Below are 8,377 nucleotides of genomic sequence, written 5' to 3'. Positions count from 1 at the left end.
GAAGAAGAAGAAGAAGAAGAAGAAGAAGAAGAAGAAGAAGAAGAAGATACTTTCTTACTCCAAGAGAGAAGAACCAGAGCACAGTGACAGTAAAATCAAATTAAAACCCAAATCCAACAGTTTAAAAAGGATCTCTGGTCCTCCAGGCAGGACCCAGCAGTGAACTCTGCTGTTCAGGCTGCTGTCTGCAACACACACAGCTTGTCTAGTAAGCTCAGATTAGCTCCACTGCATGGCTGCTGCTGTCCTCAGCAGGCACTCCTGGACCTGGCATTTTTAAAAACACTGGGGTCTCTGCAACCTCTTTTAAGCTCTCTTCAGAGACTCTGACCCTGCCACACGGTGACAAGCACCAACTTCTCTCCATGAAGTCTTCAGTCCTGGGGCTTTGACTGCAATTGAGGATGCACCTTCACCAATGGCTTCCTCTGACAACTCTTTAAAACTTTAGCCCTGCCACTCAGTGCCAATTCTCAGCCACTCTCCATGACCCCTTCATGCCTTCAAAACCAGAAGCACCTGTATAACTCTTACAATATCATTTTTTTTTGTTTGGTTGGTTTTATTTTGAGACAGGGTTTCTCTGTGTAACCGTGACCATGCTGGAACTTGCTCTAAGGACCAGGCTGGCCTCTCCATATGCCACCACCACCTGGCTTTACAATACCAAAATTGACTGCCAGCCGAGGTACAGCCTTGGCTGCCTCTGGACCACAGCCTCTGTATGCCAACCCCAAGAAAACACTTCCCAGGAGATTTTGCCTTACCATGCTTGTCTCTCCTCCTCCTCCTCCTTGTCTTCCTCCTCATCTTCTTCTTCCTCTTCCTCCTCTTCCTCCTCCTGCTCCTCCTTTTTTCTCCTCCACCTTCCTCCTCCCCTCCTCCCTCATCCTTCTTTTTGAGACAGGGTCGCTGTGGAGCCCTCAAGTCCTGGAACTTACTCTGTAGGTAGGCTGGCCTCAAACTCACAGAGATTCACCTGGTTCTTCAGGTCCTTGGATTAAAGGTGTACACCAACACTGCCCAGTTTGCTGGTCTCTTTGTAATCAGTTAATTATCCAGCCCCAGCTGACCAGCATCCCTTGCCCCAGATTTTTGAAACAGTGTTTCTTTGTGTAGCCTTGGCTGTTCTGGAACTGCTCTGTAGTATAGGCTGGCGCTTTAGTGGTTCTTAATTCAAAATATCACATGAATGACCCTGATAAGTCTATGAGGGACTCTCAACCTTCCCTATTAAATTTTATACAGCAAGCTTCCATTGTCCAAATTTCTCTCAACACTCTTCTCTTCCAAGCTCACATAGGACAACCCACTGGGCCCTAAGCCTCATCAGTTTCTCCAAAGTTCAGATGATACCACAAGCCTCCTGAAACAAATGTTCAAGTCTGTCAGTACCTCACTTCTAGGATCCTTTCTCTCTTAATTAATGAAGGCTTTTATTGCTGTGATAAAACAGCATGACCAAAAGCAACTTGGGGAGAAAAGTTTATTTCACTTACACTTCCAGGTAACAGTCCATCCCCGAGGGAAGTCAGGGCAGGAACTCAAACAGGGCTAGAACCTGGAGGCAGGAGTGGATGCAGAGGTCATGGAAGGACTCTGCTTGCTAGCTTGCGCCTGTGTGCTCAGCTTTCCAGGGCTGGCACTGCCCACAGTGAGCTGAGTCCTCCCACATCAACCATCAATCACAGAAGTGCAGGTCAGGCCAAACTAGTGGGGACAGTTTCTCAGTCGATGTTTCTCCTTCCAAAATGACTCTAGCTTGTGTCAAATTGATATAAAAATAGTTTGCACAGACACACAGAGAGAGACAGGCAGGCAGGCATACAGACAGAGGTTAGAAAGCTTTAGAGAAAGAGACACCCAGCATCTATTTCTGACTAATACATACCTACACACATAAATACAAACATACACATGCACAAAATAAACCACACATACACAAAATAAAAATTAAATTAAAAAGGCACAATTTCCTCATTAAACATAGCATAGAGTTTGTTGTCAATATTATCAGGGTCTCCTACACCCCAAGTTGCCCTTCCCTGCCAGTTTGCCTCATGCATGCTGCACAAGGTCCCTTTTATGTGCTCCAGAGTGTTTCCTGTGCAGAGGGACTTCAGTTAGCTCTCCCATGGAAGAGGATGGAGGTCTCTACTAATTTTGACTGACTGAAGATGCTATAAACATCCTTGCAGTGGTATTTTGAAGACTTCATCTTTGTTTACTCAAGACCACCCAAAGAAGAGTGTGGTGGTGCGCATCTCTAAACCCAGTGCTCAGGAAGCAGATGTGGGTAGAGCTCTGTGAGTTCCAGGACAGCTACATGGAACTGGCCTACAAAGAGAGATCCTATTTTAAAAAAAGAAAAAAAAAAAAAAAAGCATTCAAGAAAGGGATACTGGCATGCTTGGCAAGTCTCTTTAATCTGATGTAAAACTGTTCAGCAAAAAAGATCCAATTTTCAAAACTAGTCTCAGTTTTTACTTTTTACTTTTGGCATCAGTGGGGATTTTTTTTTGCTTTTGTCTTGGGATTGAAATGTTGGACATCTGTTCACAGGCCTACCTATATGTATTTATCATAACCTTCACTGAACTGTCCTCTTTTAATTCAAGTACTTACTTTAATACTCTGTTTAGAGGATATATAGTCTTGATACTGGTTCTTGAATAAGTGATTCTAAAATATTTTCTTCCAGAGTATTAGTTTCTTGTTTTGACAAAAGCAAGTTAAGGGAGAGGGGTTTATTTTGACTCATTGTTCATGTTGGAAAAGTCATGGCAGCTGGTCACTGTATCTCAAATCAGGAAGTCAGGCAAGGGCCAGACATGGTGGCTCATACCTTTAGTCCCAGCCCTTGGGCAACACGGAGGCAAGCCTGATCTACAAAGTAAGTTCTATATGGTGAAGAGAAAGACAAGCAGTGGTGGTGTTTGCCTTTAATCCCCAGTACTTGGAAGGCAAAATTAGGCAGATCTCTGTGAGTTTGAGGCCAGCCTGGTGTACAGACCAAGTTCCAAGACAGCCAGGCCTGCACAGAGAAACCATGTGTACAAGGGATCCAATGCCCCCTTGTGGCCTCTCACTTACTAGGAAAGTGAGAAAGAGCACCAAGTTGGACTCTGGGCTGCATCACACCCAGAAGACTCTCTGGGCTCAATGCACCAACTTCAAAGCCACCCATAGAGAAGGAAATTATGCTTGAACAATAAGAAAGTATCTTGTCTGAACATGGTCCAGGAATGGACTTATCTGAGACTTCTGAGTGCTTGTGAGAAAACTCCAAGAAAACAAGTCTTATGACCTCAGTCTCTTCAAAACACTTGTTATTAGAATGTGTTTTCATGCTCCTCCTAGGTAGCAGATTGGAGTGAGTTTAGTTCAAATTACTCATTTTGTTTTTCAATTAAATGTTTATATATTTCATATATAAACGCCATTATATACTTCTATGAAAAGACATGTTTTTACCAGGTGCAGCTTGTACATAGCCTGAAATCATGAGAACTTTACTCCTGTGACCATTTTTTTATTTTTTATTTTTTATATTAATTACAGTTTATTTACTTTGTGTCCTAGCTGTAGCCCCCTCTCTCATTCCCTCCCAATCCCATCCTCCCTCCCTCATCTCCTCCTTGCCTCTCTCTAAGTCCACTGATAGGGAAAGTCCTCCTCCCTCCCATCTGACACTAGCTTATCAGGTCTCACCAGGACTGGCTGCAATGTCCTTCTCTGTGGCCTAGCTAGGCTGCTCCTCCCACGGGGGGCTGGGGAGGTCAAGGAGCTAGCCGTAGAGTTCATGCCAGAGACAGTCCCTGTTCCCCTTACTAGGGAAGCCACTTGGATACTGAGCTGCCATGGGCTACATCCAAGCAGGGGTTCTAGGTTATAACCATGCATGGTCCCTGGTTGGAGAATCGGTCTCAGACAATCCCCTGTGCCCAGATATATTTGGTCATAAGACGATTCTTAACCATCAGAGTATAAATTGTCTAGCGCTCTTAATAAAGTTGGTTACTGCATGAGAATTTAGTCCACCTCATCAGCTCCATTCTCCCAGTTCCCACCACCTCTAGTGTGGTGACAGTACTGCTAAGATGTTTGGTCATCAAGAAGGTAGCCAGAGAGTCAAAGCGTACAGGAATGGGGATAACAAAACTTATAAACTAGGAAGCCAGTGGGTTGGTACGAAGAAGCCCTCAATCCCTAAGGTTTTATCATTAAAGGGGGCAGTAGAATAACTGACTTGGAAAAAATCTGGGAAGTGAAGAGCATGTTGCAGTTGACCTGAGATTCACAGGCCCCCATGCCTTAGAGAGCTGAGTGTGGTCAGGACATACAGCTTATTCCAGGGAGCTGATAGCTAGGAAGACTCCATAGAAGACATTGAAAAGACAGCTTCCAAGAAGAGGGCCACTGTTCCACCTGTGAATGCTGCACCAAGATGAAGCAGCGGATATGCTCTGCATTGATAATCACTATCACCACCACCATCATCCCAGACATCTTAAATGTAAATTACAAAATCCTGAGGGTATTTGGGGAATAAGTAAAGGAAGTCAATGAAAGTTAGCAACAGTGTGTCAAATCTTACTGGAGATCTCTAGGTGTCCTACTAACCCAGCCAGCCCAGAGCCACAGTACTTGTGATGGCTATACTACCTCCAAACCGTTTTGTTTTGTTTTTTTGAGACAGAGTCTCAGTAGGTAGCCTTGGCTCTCCTGGAACTTGCTATGTAGACCATGCTGACCTCAACCTCATAGAGATCTGCCTGCTTCCACTTCTCCACTTCCCAAGTTCCAAGACATGGCATGTGCCACCATGTCTGACTCTTACTTTTGGGGGAGTGGTTATGTATTATTTTATTTTATGTGTATGGGTGTTTTGTAAGTCTGTGCATCACATTTGTGCCTGGTGCTGTGAAAGCCAGAAAGTGTTGGATCCTCAGGAACTGGAGTTACAGATGTTTGTGGGCTGCCATGTAGGAGCTGGACATAGAACCTGGATATGTTGGCCAGTTTTATGTCAACTTGACACAAACTAGAGTCACTGGATAATAGGAAACATCAATTAAGAAAATGCCTCCATAAAATCCAGCTGTAAGGCATTTTCTTAATTAGTTATTGATGGGGGAGGTTCCCAGCCCATTTAGGTGGTGCCCTCCCTGGGCTGGTGGTCCTGGTTCTAGAAGAAACAAGCCACAGGAAACAAGTCAGCAAGCATTACCGCTCTGCATCAGCTCCTGCCTCCATTTCCTGCCCTGTTTGATTTTCTGTCCTGACTTCCTTTGATGATGAACAGTGATATGGAAGTGTAAGCCACATAAACCCTTTCCTTCTCAAGTTGCTTTGGTCAAGGTTTTTCATGACAGAATAGTAACACTAAATAAGATACTCTGTCCTCCATAAGAACAAGTGCTCCAAACCACTGAGCTGTCTCTTCAAGTCTTTCCTTTGCTACCACATCCTCTAGTTGATAATCAGTGTAGGCTCCTTGTAATCTCATTTATTGCTTCCTTTCCCAGTTCTCACTAGACATGGTCTTGGCACTGATCCTGTAGATAAACCTCACATGATCTTGCTTTGCTCCTGGAAGCTGCAGAACCTGTTCCCTTTCTAAGCAGCACCGCTAATGACTCAATAAATCCTTTATTTCAGAGATCCTTCTGTTTTGAGTATTTGGTTTAACAGTGTTCAAGCCAGATAGGATCAGCTTACTGTAAAATGAAGGCCTCAGATCATGGACAATGCTGTGGACAAAGAAGGCCCTTTAGCTTGAGAACCCATCTGCAATATGAGGACAGTTCAAGAAGTTTCATTAAATTTTTAGTCTCAGCTTCCCTAGGGCCTAGAAATGTTCACAGAACACCAACCAAATTAACAAGAGATGGAAAAAGACTGGAGAGAGTCCTGGACTAGCTCCAAGAAGTTGACAGTGTGGAAATTATCATGAAGAAATGGAGTAGACTGGAGAGGAAGATTGTGGAGAGCATTGACTGGCATGTAGAAAGCCCTGTGTTAGATCTTTAGCACCACAGACAGAAGACATGAGATGAATAAAGAAAACATTGAAGGAATGAAAGTCACAGAGAAAGGGGAGAGTTGTAGTGTCCCTCCAGGGTAGAAAATCTAGGTTATTACTGAGACATTTGGTGAATGATATGGATAACAATTGGCAGAGTCCTGGTGAGACTACTTAGAAAAGTGAGGATGAAGGAATTAAGGTGGAATCTGCAGGTGAGTTGGAATACTTGGACCCGTCCCTATTAGTGGCTGCATCCCTCTTCCCTGATTGTATTATAGGGTGGACATAGCTCTCACTGGGGACTGTTCTCTTACCTTGCACTGAAAAACAGAAAGCACAAAAACTGCCCTTCAAATAAAATTAACTGGACTTGCTGTGCGGGCCCAGGGAATCCTTGTGAAGCCACAGTGCAGAGCAGAAGCTGGAAGGGGTAGACTCTCGTTTGACACCCCTGAGCAGACAAGTTGCTGGGACTTTATGAAAAGCCTGTGGAGGCCAGCAGCAAATATTGGGACTTTGCTTTGGGACTGAGTAAGATTCATTGAATGAAGGCCATGGTAATTCTGAAACTGAAGCCAGAAGAACCACATTTTTTTTTTTTTTTGAGAGAGAGATTTCAGGCAAATACCCATGCCTAGAGGAATTCCATATAAAAGGGGGAATACCTGCACAGTAGAAATGCTACTCTTAAAAACTATTTTAATGAGTTTTTTTATTGCCTCTATCTCCATTTCAACCCTTTCCCCTAACCCCCGACCCTAGGTAGGAGAGAAAGAAGGTTAGAAGAAAAAGGGGACGTAGACCTCTTTTTTGTGTGTGTGAGGTGAACAAAAGCTCATGATTTTATTTTATTGTCTTCATAACAAAATTGCCACAGAACTGGATCACTTGGCCCTTTCTTTTCTTATCACTGCCCAATTCAAAATGCTTGCATCTCTCAGTAGCCACCATTCTCTTATATCTGTCATTGGGCTCAACACACTCAAGTCTCAACACAATCTTCTTTATAGTTTTAGACTTTTTGTGAAAAATAGGCTTAGTCTGCCCACCATAGCCACTCTGTTTCCTGTCATAATGTTGCTTCCCCTGGGCCTAAAAAGAAATCTTGACCTTCTTGTACTGTGTCGCTTTGAGGTGCTTGACACATTTCTTGCAGAATGTCGGGTCTTAGGACCATTTACCATGTTTGTAGGAACGATATCCGCACAGAAAGAACCAACATAGACCTCTTTAGACTTAGTTCTGGCTGGTTAGGGTCATCAGGTTTTTTGAGAAAACAACAATCTCAGTTGTTAGGATATCCTGCATCCAGCAGAACCAGTAGCCTTCTTTCTTCTCTGTCTGTTTCCTTGAAGCATTCTTCCTCTCTCTAGACTCCAGTTTGTTTGTTTGTTTATTTACTTGCTTACTTACTTACTTACTTTACTTACTTACTTGCTTATTTAATTATTAGTTACATTTTATTAACTCTGTATCCCAGCTGTATCCTGCTTCCTCATTCCCTCCCATTCCATCCCTCTCTCATCTCCTCCCTGCCCTTTTCCAAGTCCAGGGCTTGGGGAGGACCTTCTCCCCTTTCATCTGACCCTGTTTTATCAGGTATCTTCTGGACTGGCTGCAAAGTCCTCCTTTGTGGCCTAGCAGGACTGCTCCTCCCTTGGGGGGGTGGGGAGGTCAAAATGCCTGCCATTGAGTTCCTGTCAGAAATAGTCTCTGTTCCCCTTACCATGGGAAACCAATTGGTTACTGAGATACCAGAGGCTACATCTGAGCAGGGGTTCTAGGTTATATCCATACATGGTCCTTGGTTGGAGAAACAGTCTCAGAAAAGACCCCTGTGCCCAGATATATTTGGTCCTTGTGGAGCTCCTATCCTTTCCACGTCATACTAACTCCCCCTTCTTTCATATGATTCCCTGCACTCTGCCGAAGGTTTGGTTATGAGTCTTAGTATCTGCTTTGATACTCTGCTAGGTAGAGTGTTTCAGAGGCCCTCTGCAGTAGGCTCCTGGCCTGTTACTTGTTTTCTCCTACATCTAATGCACATCCCAATTGTGTTTCTAAGTGAGGGTTATACTCTGGTATTTATACCCTCTCAGAGTCCTCAGAATTAAACTAACTGTAGCTGGAAAAGAACACACCCCTCTCTTAGCCCACAAGGCTGTTATCAACTGTGGCTAAAACAAAAACATCTCCATATCCCACACTTGGGATTAAAACAAAAACCTGTTTACATACCATAACTGAGTTTCAAAAGAAACCAAAGCTTCCACTACAGTGCAAGGTTATGCAGCCTGATCTAAGGAGGTTCTCAGGAATGGAACACCCAGGACTTCTGGAGCTGTGGCT

The 8,377-nt window shown here is 43.9% G+C and overlaps 1 pseudogene; it reads right to left on the bottom strand.

Annotated features, from left to right (window-relative positions):
* Positions 1–6,871: 6,871 nt before the first annotated feature.
* On the bottom strand, positions 6,872–7,212 carry LOC129671145 (60S ribosomal protein L36a-like; annotated as a pseudogene).
* Between the last annotated feature and the right edge of the window lie 1,165 nt (positions 7,213–8,377).

The sequence above is a fragment of the Psammomys obesus genome, unplaced genomic scaffold, assembly GCF_907164565.1.
Source record: "Psammomys obesus unplaced genomic scaffold, mPsaObe1.curated_primary_1811, whole genome shotgun sequence".
NCBI lineage: Eukaryota > Metazoa > Chordata > Mammalia > Rodentia > Muridae > Psammomys > Psammomys obesus.
The sequence above is the reverse complement of the archived record's forward strand: the minus strand, read 5'-3'. Positions and strand labels throughout refer to the sequence as shown.